This window comes from Diceros bicornis, chromosome 11, assembly GCF_020826845.1.
Source record: "Diceros bicornis minor isolate mBicDic1 chromosome 11, mDicBic1.mat.cur, whole genome shotgun sequence".
Lineage (NCBI taxonomy): Eukaryota > Metazoa > Chordata > Mammalia > Perissodactyla > Rhinocerotidae > Diceros > Diceros bicornis.
This window is the reverse complement of record NC_080750.1, coordinates 78,318,623-78,333,798: the sequence shown is the minus strand read 5'-3', so window position 1 is coordinate 78,333,798 and position 15,176 is coordinate 78,318,623. Positions and strand designations below refer to the sequence as shown.

The 15,176-nt window shown below is 48.8% G+C and overlaps 1 protein-coding gene across 7 annotated transcripts in view; it reads right to left on the bottom strand.

Annotated features, from left to right (window-relative positions):
• The window catches only part of LOC131411589 (ral-GDS-related protein-like), a 259,398-nt gene that overhangs the window by 27,944 nt on the left and 216,278 nt on the right, over nucleotides 1-15,176 (bottom strand). The window contains exon 1 of one of the 7 annotated variants that reach the window (XR_009221600.1): nucleotides 1,839-1,947. The exons of 5 other annotated variants lie outside the window; for them this stretch is intronic. The gene's annotated coding sequence lies outside the window, so the exon portion shown is untranslated. Of the gene's footprint in view, nucleotides 1-1,838; nucleotides 1,948-15,176 lie in introns of those variants that run through there. One more of the 7 variants, XR_009221599.1, reaches the window with a different exon arrangement.

Genomic DNA, 15,176 nt, shown 5'->3' with positions numbered 1-15,176 from the left:
TTCCTCTTCCCCTTAAGTGATACAATAAGTTAGGAACAGATCTGTTGACAAACACAAAAAAGCTAGATCCAGCCTCAGCCTGAGGGACAACAACATAAGAAACTAGTGGAGAGGAAACATTCTTCTCAAACCACAATGAAACAGTCACCACAATGGACTGTGTGCTAAGCCACAGTGAAATCTCTAAAGAGTCCAAAAAGCAGAAATCTATAAGTAACCATATTACGGGACCTTAAAGCAATAAAAATAAAAAATAATCACAAAATATTGGCTCCTCTCCCCCAACCTATCCACTTGAAAATCTGTCCACACTCTTCTAAATCTCTCAGGTTACAGAGGGGATCCAGACAGACAGGACAAACTCTTTAGAAATGAGCAGCACTGAGAGCAGCATGAGGCAAATCCATGGCGTGGAGACTAAGGGACAGAAAAGACACAGCTTCCACTGCAGGTATCAGGGAATATCAACTCTACACGAAGAAGCTGAGCACTTCCCTCCAGGAGCCAGAATAACACCACAATAAAACCAACAACAGCAGAATGAAGTGAGGATTCACGAGGTGGGAAAAACAATGCAGACCTAAGCAATGGAGTTAAGGGCTGGCTCTCTGGCAAGACCTGTAACAGTGAGAAACCTTGCGCAGTCTGACCAAAAGGAACAGACAAAGGCACCAAACTGTACCATCAGGTACAAGAAACTACCGAAACTGCTTTAACGTGATAGGAGAACATAGTGGATAACTCTGATCAAGACATCAGCGGTCCTCAACTGGAGCTGTCCTTCCACCAGAATGCATCTGGAAACACGCAGGATGGGTTTTGTTTCTTGTTTTGTGTTGTCCTAATGGTTGTTGCCCTGGGGGTCCCGGAGATCCTGAACAGCCAGTCACATAGAGCCGTTTCCCTCCTGAAGTGTTACTGACATCTGGGAAGACCAGCACTGATCCAGATTAAATGAACTATGTAGTAGGGAAATGTTTTCCATGGATGTATAACAGGCAAAAGATGGTAACCTCAATACATAAGGAATATCGAGAAACCAATGTTTACAACAACTAAACTGTAAGAGAGCGGGAAAATCAGAAACATAGCCAATAAACACACCAAAAATATATCCAACCTATTCGCACAGGTGGAGAAATATGCATGTAAAGCACAGGGAAGAGTTGAGGAGATTACACACCAAATTTTACTACCAACAAGGAATAAAAGTTGGGAGGTAGGTGAGAAATAGGAGTTTTTACCACTTCTTAGCTTATGTATTTCTCTAGTGTTTTAATTTTTACAAAAGAGAATGTATTCTACTCAAAAAGATGTTTAAAATTTTAAAAAAATTATTAAAATGTTCAAAATGACTTCAGTTCATGGATATTCATTAAAACACGAATGGAAAGAACCTCCCCATGACTTTAAGAGTCTCCTATAACTTTTCTAATAGTTACTATGTCGATTTTATTTCACATTTAGATCCTAACTCATTGGAATTTACATTTGTGTCAGGGATGCAACAGAAGCTGATTTTCTCCTGTTCAAGTGGAAAAACAAGGATCCAGGCACCGTTCATTGTGTAGGTCTGGCTTTCCCAGCAGACCTGCAATGCCTCCTTTCCCAGCGGCTAAACCTTGACAACTACCGCTGCCTCTCGAGCACCCTAGAACTGGCAGGGTGAGCTCTGGAGCCTGGGCTCCCTGTCTGCAAGGGGCAGCTACCAGCAGAGCCTTCTCCCAAGACAGCAGCAGGCATGCTGCACACAGAAGTACTCAACGGCAGTCTGCTGCATAGCAGGAAACCCCTCATGATGAGCAGGCAGTGGGGGAGCCCCGAGCACGGGCACTGACCTCGGCGGGGGGCAGCAGGCTGCTAAGGCAGGGAGCCCCCTCCCTTCAGCTCGTCCAGCTCCTCCTGCAGCGTGTGCACCTGGCTGTCGGCAGCTGCCCCTCTTCAGCTCGCCATTCTTCTCCACCTGCTCCCACAGGTGGCACACGTGCTCCTGTTCCCCCGGGAGCAGAAGCAGTAGGAGTGCAGCGAGTTGAGGAGTTCTTGGGCCCCCAGTGCTGACAGGATGACCTTTCTGAGAGACATGGGGCCGGTGTTGCTGTGCTTGCTCTGCACAGCTTCTGTGTCTGGCTTTAAGGTGACATCTGTTGGAGGGTGGAGGGGCTCTGGGAGGCTTTCTGAGGCATCATTGTGAATGATGAACTTGGGGGTTCTGGGCCAAGCCCTAGTCAGGCACAAGGCTGGTCCCTCTGCAGCTGGGCTCCACATCTCTCTTCAACCTCTTTCGGTCAACAGCCTCGTGGGTGACAGATGGCCTTTCTCGAGTGTGCTCTGAGAAGAAAGTGTGAGAAAGTTGCCAGCCAATAAATCTGCACACCCCAGATCCTGAGGGATAAAGTCACCCACGGAAATGCCACTCTTACCTAAGAGACCCTGGCAGGGAAGAGGGGGGTCTCATTGTCAGCATCCATAGCAGACATGTTTGCATCTCCCTGGCTGCCTGATGTTGTGGAGGCCACACTGTCTCCTGCAGTTCCTTCCAGAGACTCTGCACCTGCCCCTGACTGGCGGCTTCCTGGGCAGCCCTGGGTGCAGGTTCACCCTGCACAGTGGCTCGCTTCAACTTGCGGGAGCCCTGCTAGGCCCTCAGGTTTTCCCTCAAGGACAATGATGAACCTGCAGCTCCTTTCCCATCTGCTTCACTCGCATGTTCCTTAGGTCCCTGGTGGCCTCCCTGGTGTCCTTTCTCCTGGGGCAGCCACGGACTTCAGCCCCCCCTTCTCAATCAGGTGGAAGATGGAGGGCACGGCCATGGCTTGAGCATGTAATACTGACCATCCAGCCTTTCCAAGAGCTTTTTTTGGTGAAACGTTCACTACAGACGAAAGAATGTTTAGTGGGGTCCAGTCATCCCTGTGAACAGCTTTTAACCACTGAACCAGACATTGAGCCCTTTATGTGGAGCCTGCAAGGATAAATGAAAAAGTAACTAGAAAGAAAGGATTAAATGTCTACCCCTAAAATAATCAAGTATAGAAACAAAACAAGTGTTTTTGGGAACACCGACACCTGTAGCCAATTTACCCATTTAAACCTTTAGTAAAGATTTAAGAAGCACCGTCTGCTTGCAAGTTATTACTGGACTAGAAAGATGAAAGACCCACTGTCTACCTTAAGAAACTGACCATCTAAGGCAGAGGAGGAAGAAAGGTGAATACCTCCTCCCAGTCTGTGGTAAGTGCCCTGTAGGGACACAGACACTCGGGCAGATAGCACAGGATGGCATCAAGACAACAGGAAAGGCTTCAGGAAGCCTCAGAAATAGTTCCTAGAAGCTCATGGTTACCCAACCCTCCTGCTGTCCATGGGACGCAGTGCTAAAACGGCGAGGGTTGGTCCCCCTATTTCAAAGCCAGGCCAGGTGTCGGACAGCAGAGCCTCCCAGGCACTCAGCGGGGCGTCTGGCCCCAGCTCTGCTCAAGTAGCTGAGGTATGCAGGACTGCAGCCAGGAGAAGGTCAGCCCCAAGGGTTGTGGTTGCATGTTCCTCCTGTCCTCCCCCTACCAGGAGGAAAGCTGTTCCCTGTACAAAGCAACAAGCCCCTGCAAGGTACTGACCAAGACACTTCATCATCTCTTCTCCTCATTAAGGTAAATTCTCTATTTAGACCAAACTCTGCACATGGGGGTTTGGGGGGTCTCTCTCAAGGGCTTTCTGCTCCACCTGAGGTCATCTAGCCCCCCTGAGTCCGCTGTGGACCAGGCCAGGTGGATACTAGGTCCTCAGGGAGTTCCAAGCAACCTGACCTTCTAACCTTTCTCAAGGCTTTGTGACTAGTTACCAAAGGACCACCACCTCCTTTGCCCCCAGACCACGTTAAACAATGACACATGCCAAGAGCAACCTTCACTGCAGTGCTTTGCCTCATTATCAAAAACAGTAACAAAACTTATGGGACACAGGCTCTGAAGGAACTGTCAAGAAAGCAGGGTGGCTGACCTCTGAAACAAGCTCACATTACTAGTTCTTTGGATAGATTGTAACAACTCCCGACTTAGAACAAACCACTGTAAACCTGTAGAAATAATTCTACAGACAAGTGGCATTCAGCTCTTTCAAAATACAACAAGAACCTGCAATGCAAAACAAAAGGATCTGCCAGGAGATTTTCAAAGTAAAATGTGTTCAGTGCACTGTTTTGGGACCTCCAGTGCGGAGTCCGCAGGAAAGGACTCACTGAACTGGCTGAATTCCAGAAGCCCTCATGAAGGGAGCAAAGCCAGGGGACAGGCAAACTCCTCACCATGCTGTCGGAGCCCAAGGAAGAAGTGAAGAGAGGAGCCCCTTCCCAGAGTCCCCAGGGTAAGCCCCCGGGTGAGGAGTGGGCCACGCCCTCCACCACCCAGGATGCTGTCAAATGCAGAGTCCACTGTCAGATGCCTCTCCAGGACTCACCTCCAGTGCAGAGCCACCTTTCCCTGCACTGCCAGGACCCGTCTAGCAACAGAGCATCTGGGAGGTGCGTCCATCCCGGAGGTACAAGCGGCTTTTGCTCAGCCACATTCCTGATCACAGAGATCAAGGCAGGCTCACTGCCATCAAAAGAGCAGAAAAGTCACAGCAAATGCCAGAAGATAGTTACCTAAGGAAGAGCGTTTCCAGAATACCCTGTTTCCCGACATTGTAGGCCTCAGCCCAAATCAATGGAGAGCACGGTGGTCATGGGGTGGGACTGAGAGGGTGATGGAGGCCATAAGGTGGGTGCTGGTGGCCATGGGGAGGCCGTAGTGGCCCGAGGCACTCAGAGCAGAGATGGTGGCACAGACCAAGGCCACACAGTGCCCGGTGCTGACTCACCTGCTGGAATGGCCCAGAGGGCCTGAGCACAGAGTGCCGCCTGCCTCAGGCTGAACCTCGAAGCAGGCTGACCAGGCAGTAGGATGGCATTGTTTTTAATTCCTTTTTCCTTTCCTGGCAGCTGCAACGTAAGTTTACTGAAATCTCAGTTTGGGAACGGTACAGTAGACTAGTAGGCAATATTTCAATGGTTTGTGGCATCTGGCCACTTAAACGTGAGGTGGCTGACTTCCAAAGGAGCATGTTCAGCAGATGTATTTCTGGTGACGTTTGTTTAAAAAAGATAAAGAATCAGACAGTGATGCACTGTTTGCTGGGGGCACATGGTGGGGGAAGGAATAGAATTATTTACTTCTCCATCTGTTCTCAGGTTATTACCGCTTACATACCTACGACCATTCCCAGGAAAGACTTGGTTAAGGTAGAAAACACAGCTTAATATCAGTCATATTACCTTAGATATGAAAGTCATCATAGTAAAGTCAGGAAAAGACATGCGATGAGTGGTAATGAGACACGGAAGGCTATTTCAAAGTAGAAAAGGTGTTTGTGTTTGAAGGCCTCTGTTGATGCTGATAAGAACATGTACGGTATTTGTAGGATGGGGTGGGGAGTTTTCTTTCTAACATGATGCTGTGCGTCCTTTTAGGGCTGATTAATGGATCAGCCTCTCCTGGCCCCTGGTGTTCTTACAGATTCCGCCTCCCTTGCCCAAGGGTTAGGCAGTTCCTGGTAGTTTTTATAGTTATCCATTCATTAAACTACATTTCTTATTGAGCGCAAGGTTTGGTTCATGCATTGTCCTAGACCCTGGTGCCAGAGAAGTGAGCAAAACACAAAAAGCATGCCCTGGGTGACGTTCTAGATGTGACACCAATGGTGTGGCTCATGTGGGAGAGTGATGTGTGCCAGGCTGGAGGGGGGGTGGAGTTGTAGCCAGGAGAGCCAGGAAAGGTCTCACCGCAGAGGTAGATTTTGAACAAGCTCCAAAAGCAGTGCAGGAGGAAGAGCAAGTGGCCTGCTCTGGGAGCAGCAAGGAGGCCAGTGTGGCCAGGGCACAGCCGGTGACGGCAGCAGGAGCTAAAAGCAGAGTTGTGATTTTGGCCCAATCGTCAGCCCTTGTTGTTCATAATGAGGACTCGGGCATTGATTTATTCTGAATGAGATGGTGACCCTTTGGAAGGTTTTGAGAGCAGGAGTAACATGGCTGGACATAGGTTTAGCAGACTTGATCTGGCTGCTCTGTTGAGAACATACCACAGAGGGGCCGGGGCAGAGGCAAGGAGACCAGTTAGGGTGCTGTTGCAATAAGCCAGGCAAGAGGCCTTGGAGATGTAGGTCAGGGTGGGGAGAGGAGGTTGAATTCTGGGTGTGTTTGGAGATCGAGACAGTAGGACTGTGTACAGATGGGAAGTGGTGAGGGGTGGGGCTGGGGAGGACTTGAAGTCGGTGCTGAGTTTATGGCCTGAGTCAAGAAACTTAGCTGGGGAGACTTGGGGAGGTCCTGCTTGATGGGGAGCTGTGGGAGTTTGGTTTTGGCTGAGTTGACTGTGAGATTTATAGTTTGTCTGTGGCTCTTTTCAACGAGAGGAGAGCAGAGAATGGCCACCTGGAATCTGTCGTATGAACTCCCTGTGCCCCTCCCAGGCTCTCTCCTGGCACAGACATCCTATGGGAAGGCCTTGGAGTGGAGGTTCCTCTGTGCCAACTTTCTTGGGTGTTCTGGCCTGTTTGCACTGCCCCTCCCTGGGTTTGTCACCTTGAAAAGATTTACTCACTTAGTGGAGCCTCAGGTTTTCAAAAGTTAAAGTTTATGTAATCAGTGGGCTTGAAAAGCAGTATAAAGTATTTCCAAAGACGCAAGAACTTGGTAAATTTCAGAAAAAAAAAGATTCTAGTATTACATTGTATGTGTTAAAAATTCTTGTTTCCCTTTCTGCCTCCCCTGAGCGTGTGTAGTCATATTGTTAGTTCTGTTCTTTTCCTTGTGTTGCAGTATTTTCAAATGGAATTCCAGGGCTTACAATTGCACAGCAAGTTGTAATATGATTAATTGTTTATAAAACAATGTCTTTCCACGGAAATAGTTAATTAACATTATTTTCTGAAAGTAATAAATACATGTGGCTTTTCTTGTTGAACTAGAAAAATGCTTTACAACTTTCTTCTCTCCTTTCCATTAAAGTGTAGGTTTGTGTGAATTTGCTGGATTCTTCAAACACTGGGTTTGCCATTTACAAGGTCACTGTGGTCCAAAGCAACGTGACTGGGAGCAGAGGCCTGGGGTCAGGGTCTCTAAGATAAGCCCCCCTTGAGCCTGCACAGAGAAGTACTTGAGGCCCACACGTTCTTCCTGGGTGTCCTCCCTGCTCATACTCACTGCAGAAGGAGGCTTTCTGCTGAGAGAAGCTACAGAGCCCTGGAAAGCTGGGAAGGCACCTGCACAGGGGGAGGGAGTTGCTGCCCTTCCTGAGGTTGTCCCTTTGCTTCCCTTGAGCCTGTGTCTACACGTAGGGTGGAGTTTTACACCCACAGTGTAGGGGCCCCGCAGAGTGTAATTTGTTCACATTGAGAAAGTCTGTGTATGTCAGGAGTTCTGTGTCTGGATTAGAGTTTATGAATTTAGGGTTCATTTGAGTTACAACATTAAACTGCATCCTGTCGAGAGTCTCCTCACTTGTGAGAGTGGAAGCTGAGAGAGGGAGCCCTTCTTTTCCTTCCCAGGCAGGGGAGGGTGTATGAGCTCCCAGAGTCCATTCCTGTGGCTGTTCAGGTATCGCCACCCTTCTGCACCAGGGACTGACCCACTCCAGGGCTTCTGTCTCTACCAGGAGTGTTTAGAATGTGTTTAACTTTCTGCATGTGGCTTTCCTTCTGTCCTGTGGGAAGCAGGCAGCTTATCTGTGCTGATCCCAATATTTGTGTTTCTTTGCTTTGGATTCCTGTATCGATTGAGCAGTGCAGCCCTATATTTCTGGTTTCCCTTAGCTCTTTGTAATTTTATTTCCTGTATGAGAAATAACATTTTGAGTTTCTTGGGATTAAAAATGTGAATTGATGGAGAGATATAATGTCAGTAAGGCAAGAAAATTGTAGAACTAAATAGAGTTTTTGTTTTTAGGCAAGAGAATCTCAAGATGTGAAATGAATGTGTTGAAGTTTTCAGGTGCATTTTCATTTTTACATCAGTGTTTGCATGTGCTTGTCCCTAGAGAACATTGAGACTTAAAAAGCTAAAACAATGGAATTTCTATTTTAATTGATGTGAAGAAAATTAATCAAACTAATCCCACTATGTTTAAGGATATAATCCCAAACCCCTCTTGCATTATAATGTGCCACTGACTCCTGAAAATCCTGCCTGTGTGAGACGCAGTGGAGGACAAACTAGGATGCAGCTTGTCCTTTTACTTAGCGAGAGATATGAAAATGTCATTTCGTATGGTTACTCTTTTGTAACCGTTAGTGTGCTAAAGGAATTAAATCTTAGAATGGTTTCCTATGTACAGAAGTTTAAATTAAAGAAAAGCTATGAAATGGGAAAACATGTTATGTGTAAATTTCTCTATTTATATTAGATAAATCTGTAAGATAGAAAAGTCTAACCTCAGAAGAGTCACTGCCAACACTTCTGGGTCCCCTCCAGCCACCCCCAGTGCACAGTTCTGATCATTCTTGAGCTTCCTGTTGGTGTTTCTTTCTATAAAAACAAGCCATTGTGAATGCATATTTTTGTACGCATGTTTGTCCTTGCAATGAGTGGTCAGACACTGCACTTTTTGATGTATGCTGACAGCTTACTCCTCCCTCTCCCTCTTCCTCTCGTGTCCACACCTGGACAAGCTGAGGAACAAGTCCGGAGGCTCTGTTCTCTGACATTGGCTTTGGATCCAACCACACAATCCCTGTCTGTGTGCAGAAGTCTTGCCCTGGTCTCAGCCCTGGCAAAGATTTTTCGCTTTGACCAAACTTTAGTCAGGCCCCTGAACCTTCTTGTATGCCTGTCTGTGCACTTCCTTGTAAAATCCAGTTTTAGCAACAACCTTGCAAAGTCAGTTTAACCAGAACCCACTCACGAATGTCTGATCACACTTGAGATCTGCTCAGGCTCCTCCTCCTCCTCCACCATCCCTCAGGTGGTGTCTGATCACTCTGGCCTGTCTCTGGTAAGAATCCTATTAGGTCAGGTTAGCCAGAAACCCCAACACTTGAGTTTCTCTTAGTAATTTTCCATCCCCTGACCCCTACCATGCTGCCTGGCTGTGAAAACCCACTTGCCCATGCTGCATTTAGAGTCTAGCCCAACCTCATTTCTCCCCCGCTGTGAATCACATCACAGGGGTCTCTGCGTATCACAGTGGTTCTGAATAAAATATGCGTTACCATCTTTGACAAATTTCATTGAAGATTTTTTGTTTAAAACACCAAACCACAATAAAAACCCAGGCCAGACTCCTTTCCTTGCTCCCTCAAGCCATTTCAGAGCTGCTTGAGATTCTGGCCCTGCTCTCCTCGGAGACCTCTATTATGTGAGTCATAAGACTTTTCCTAACTTCTGTGTGTGTGTGGAGGGGGGCACACACCAGCATCAGTCTCTCCATGGGAATCACAGCACTTGCCAGTGAGCAGTCATATTTTGAAAGGCATCTCTTTCTCTGAGTAGTAGGTCTCAACAGTGGGCTTAAAATACTCAGTGAACCGTGTTGTAAACAGATGTGCTGTCATCTGGGCTTTGTTCTTCCATTTGAGAGTTGACTTTAACTTAAAGTTACCAAATGCATTACCCTTAACAAGAGAGTGAGCCTGTACAAAGGCCTGGGGGTGGATTGGATGGGGAGGGGAGAGAACAGGCTCAGTTAGAGGACCAGAGTTCAGAGTGTGAGACAGGAGTTGGAGAAGGGGCCAGAGCAGTCAATAACAGCACAGCAGCCAGGTCAAGGCCCTGTGCACCATGTCTGGGAGTCAGGAGCTTCTAATTGCAGTCAGTGGGGGAGCCCCACTTTTGCTTGGATCTCTGGGGGACAAGAAGACAGTGTCTTACCACGTCTGATTGTCCACAGCTACCAGACCCTGGCCAGGGAGCATGAAGCGCTGATGCAGGAGTACCTGCACCTGCTGCAGATCGTGGAGGCGAGAAGACAGTGGCCAAGCAGCTACGGCAGCAGATCGAGGATGGGGAGATCAATATCGAGCGGCTGAAGGCAGAGGTGACTGCTGGCTAGGGGTGCAGAGGAGGCTGGCCAGGGGACACAGGGCACAGGCCCAACACCTCACACTCCAGGCTCCTGCAGGACCAGGGGGCACATGACGAGCAGGGGGAGCAGCTTCCAGTCACAGCTATGCCAGCCTCGAAACTTAAATTTAGTGATGCTGGCAGAGTGGGAAGAGCTTTAGTTAGATCTGAGTTCAGATCCTACCTCTGCCACTTGACAGTTGCAACCTGGAGTATATCCCCCCATCCTCTGTGCCTACATTCCTTCATCTATACAACAGCCTTTTTATACTTGCCTGGCCAGGTTGTGAGGATTGAGTGAGGTTATTTATGGGCGAGTTTTTAGTTACTTTTCTGATGACCACATTGACTAAGCATTCCCACATTATCAGCTGGAGTCCAGGGACACAGAGTCCCAGGTAGGTCGTCATAGTGTGGGATCCTGGCTCAGTTCCAAGCATTCGTTCCTTCTGCCTGTTGTAAGAGCTCCTACAGGGGCTTACCGCGCATGAGTCTGGAGGCCACACTGCTCCTAGGTTAAGCCTTGTAGAAATTCACTACTCAAACTGTGGTCCATGAAGCAAGAGCATGTTGGAAATGCAGAATCTCAGGCCCTGCCCAGACCTCCGGAATCAGAATCTGCACTTTCACAACATCCCAGTCGATTGCCATTTACATTAAAGCTTGGGAGGCGCTGGCTCTCTGTCCCTTAGACGCCCCTCACCAGCTGTCTACCCCAGCACCGAATGATGTGATTGCCTCTCCCCCCTCATCTCACCATGCTCACCAGATGTTCAGAGCCATTTGGCCACATCACACGAGGACCGTGGACTCTGAGCTGAGGATGGGAAAATGGAAACATAGATTCTAACGAGGGTCGGATGCATGATTTGTAGGGCCTGATGCAAGGGAAAAATGCAAGGCCCTGGGTGGAGTCGGGGAAGTCGACCTCCCCTTCTCACAGCCCACCAACCCACCCATGGCAGACAGGCGACCCCCCAATTTCAACCTCCAACCTCCTCTAACCTCTGTGCCATGATACAATTGGTACCTAGATGAGGGGTGGGCAAGATGCCCGTGCTGAGTCACCCACCTAGTGCCAGACACTGTCTTCTCACTCTGCCCTGAGACACCATCGGGTGTGCACTGCACTCACCCTTTCTGCACCTACCCCGAGGCCCCTGCAGAGGGTGGAGGGTGACTCACAGTGGAAGGTGTGTCTTCCTGGCTGACTCAACCCATTTCCTCCCAGACAGAGGGTAGACGAGGTCATGGTTCTGGGGTTTGGGGAGCGAGCAGCTGAGAAACCATCCCAGGGAGGCAGCAGGAGGCAGTAACACATGAGGGCTGAGGCTCCACGCCCCTGGGGAGTGCTCCATTGTTCCATCAGATGTTACTCGTGAAAACAAATTCAAAGAGAAATGATTAAGAACTTCAGGGTGGCAACTGCAGAACTTGAAGCCCCAAGCATGGGGCCTTCTGAGCATAGGACCCCATCACACGCCCTTGAAGCCAGCTCTGCCTGGAATGTTCAAAGATCCAAAGTTTCCAATTCCACCTTATGGTACCGCTGCCAAGCTCTGAACTAATGGTCACATCGGCTTGGAACTTGAGCTCGAACAAGAGTTTAAGATTCCACACACCTCCTCTACCCTGCACCAGGCACTGTCAGACAAGCTTCCTTAGTCAGTCCCCATAGCCATCTTCATAGGATCAAAAGATGAAGCAGGTTCAGAGAACTCAAGTCACCTGCCCAAGCTCACACAGCTGGGAGGTTGCAGAGCCAGGACTAGAACCCAGGTCTGAGTGTCTAATTGCCAGTCTTGCCACTCGTAGCCTCTTCTCACATGGCTCCTGGGATGGGGGCTTGTCCCATGTCTAAACCATCTGGTTCAGTCTGAGATCTATCATAGCCCTACACATATCCCTGAAGCCAAGTTGAGTCCTTGTTAGGGACCAGGGAATAGGTCTAGGGACCAGCACCAGATTAGTGGCTTCATGATCAAGGGTGTCATTCATTCACTCAATCACTCGTTCACTAACTGCCTAAGATCAGCTGACCACTGCCTCATCCTCTGCCCCAGGCTCCTCTTTCCCCATCACTTTGGGCTCCAGCCAGTGTCCCTGGTCATGAGCTGTGCACCTCTTGGCCTTGGCACATGCTGGGGCTTCTGTTTGGAGTGCTCCTGCCACCCCCACGCTTTCTTGCCTGGTGGAATCCTACCAAGCTCGAATGCCTCCTGCTGGGGACTCTCATCACAGAATGTGTTCCACGTCCCCTGTTCCCTCGGCTTTCCCACCCTCAGCATGCCACGTCAGAGCCAGGTCCTTGGGTGTCTGTCCCCCATCCAGCCTGGTGGGACCTCTTTGAAGGCAGGAGTGTCCTTTATCACTGTGTCCTTTCTGCCGCGCACATAGTAGGTACTCTGTAGGGGCTTGATGAATGAATGGACATCAGGCTCTGTGGTAGGCAGTAAGAGATGGAAGTTTCTACACTTAAGGTCTGATTGTGGTAAAGTGTGACTGGCACCATAATAGAGCTTTCGGTGTGAACCCAGGTAGAAAGTGAGTCACTTTATGGCCAAAGAGGGTGCGGGTTCATGTCGCATATGACCTTGAAAGGTTTCGGGGGTTGATAGGCCAAAGAAGGGGTGGGTGCAAAGGGCAAGGCCCTCTCTGGTGCTGGAGAGCACCAAACTGGTCAGTTTTGAGTGAAAGTGTATGTGTGTATGTGTGTGTGTGTGTGTGTGTGTGTCAGTGTGGCATCAGAGGCCTTTTTGGTGGGAATTTGGAACAACGTTTCCAACTGAGTACATTACTCTCCAGGGCAAAAGATTTCTTTAAACAAGACTTTAAAAGATCAGCTTGGTAAAGCTTTCTGGCTATAGTCTCTCTCTTTCTCTCTCTCACTCTCTCTAACACACACACACACACACACACACATACACATCCTGCAGGGCAGAGGGCAGCTGTGTGCTCTGGAGGGGCTCCAGGAAGGTGAAACAGAGCACATTTCCCAGGAAGTAGGCCATCAGGTAGGCAGGAGGTGCCAAGGAGACAAGTAAGTGATGAGTGACGCCCATGACAAAGACAGAGTGTCTTAGAACGTCAGAGCTGGGAGGGATCTGAGAACTCTGATGTCCACGGAAGAGGAAGGGACTTATCCAAGGTCACTCCAAGGTCACTTCCAGCGCTGGAATCCAGGCTTAACCTTGGGTCTCCTGGCTGTAGATCCTTGACCTGTACCTGCCCCACAACTGATTCCTTCCTTGCTGGGGAGATGGGAGATGGGCCATCTAAAAGGTGCATGTTCAGGCACCACTGTGTCACCTGGATGGCATCAAGCTCTCATGGTCCACCTGATAGCCAGAAAACTTCCCCAAACCCCATCCCACATATTCCTGAGGATTTTCAGGGTCTTCCATTTTCCTAGCTATGTCTGGTTTCCAATTCTGCTCTCCTGACTTCTAATATCACTTCTCACAGTGGCTGTCTTCACTCAGTCTTGACTGCTCCTTGCCCCCGTGTGGTCACTCTACGTGCCCATCAGGTGGAGCTAGATTCTGCTGCAATTACAAACAGCCTCCGAATCTCAGTGGCATAAACAACAAAGATTGCTTTCTCTCTCACATTGTGTGTCCATTGTGTGTTCTGCTCCACAACATTCTCACTCAGAGACAGGGACTCAGTCTGATGGGGCTCCACCATCAGGAAATTCACCAGTCCCATGGCAGGGGAAGGATCATGACAAATCATGCCTGACAGCTCTGCTCATGTTTCACTGGACAAAGTGAGTCACATGACCACACCCGGACTTCAGGGTCCTGGGCTGTACAGTGCTGCCTTGTACCAGGAGGAGAACCAGAGTATCCAGGAAAGCCCTAATGACACCCAACTGGCTCCTCCTTCAGTCCCCAAGCCCCTGACACCAGCCAAGTATGGACCAGACTTTCTGAATGGTTTAGATACAGTCAACGGGTTTTCCAGTACTGAAACAGAAAACAGCTTAAATGTGAATAGAAGACATACCTGCCCTCCTGTCACTCAGCCTTTTCTGCTACAGGGATTTCTTACTGACCTCCTCTCCTCACACTGGCCTCTCTCCACACGCTCCCAACTGCCATTTTGTTGGTGGTGGAGGTGTTCATAATCCCTCTATCTGCCAAGACCCTCGCCCCCGTCCAGTGATGTGCTGGAGCTGGCTCATACCAACTTGCAAGTCACTTGTGAAATTTTCAAGAATCTTGCAAGCTTGTTATTCACCCTTCGGTAGCTTAAAATGGGCCAAGGTAGGAATGTTTACACCATGGAAATCGGCCGGTGCTACCAGTCAGAGTTTTTATTTGAGAGAGCTGGTGGTTAATCATTTAACAATATACGATTCTCTATACCTTTTTTCAGGACCAGCTAAATACTTTGCTGGGCCCAGTGCAAAATGAAAGTGCAGTGCTCTTAAGAATTTCAGGGCAGCAACAGCGAAGCTTTAAACCAGGTATTAGGCCCTTCTAAGCGGGCTGTTCACAGGTCACACTTCGAGGACATCGGCCCTGTCTCTACTCCCTCTATATTCTCCAGCCCTGGAGCCTCCACCCATAACCATCTCTTCCTAGAGGTAATGGGAGATGACACATAAACAAAAGTCTGCACAAAATTTATTAAGCAAAACTATCCAGCTTTGCTCAGTCTCTTCTCTCCCACCTAACAGGCCTCTTGGACCTCATCTTTTGTAACCAGAAAGCTCCAAGGACCATCTAAAACAAAGGGATCTTCCTCCTCTGAGAAGAATCCTCCCCTCCTCTAGAATCTTCAGTTTGGCACCATTTCATTGTTTTAATAGCTATTTTTCTCCCATTTATGATTGGAAGTAAGTTGGGACTGCTCAAGCAACCCTAGAAGGCAGGGTAGGAGTTTAGAGATGGTCGTGGTATTTTCCTGGCTTGGAAGCACTCAGAATCCTGGAAGCCTGACTCTGCAAGAAACTGCAGAGATCTTAATTCAGGGTTTAAGGTAAAACTGTAGCCGAGGAATCAGGTTTGCAAACCAACTTTGTCATGAAGAGGGCCGCCTTGACCCCTCCCCAGTCAGCCCCTCTGCAGGGCCCACTCTGTGC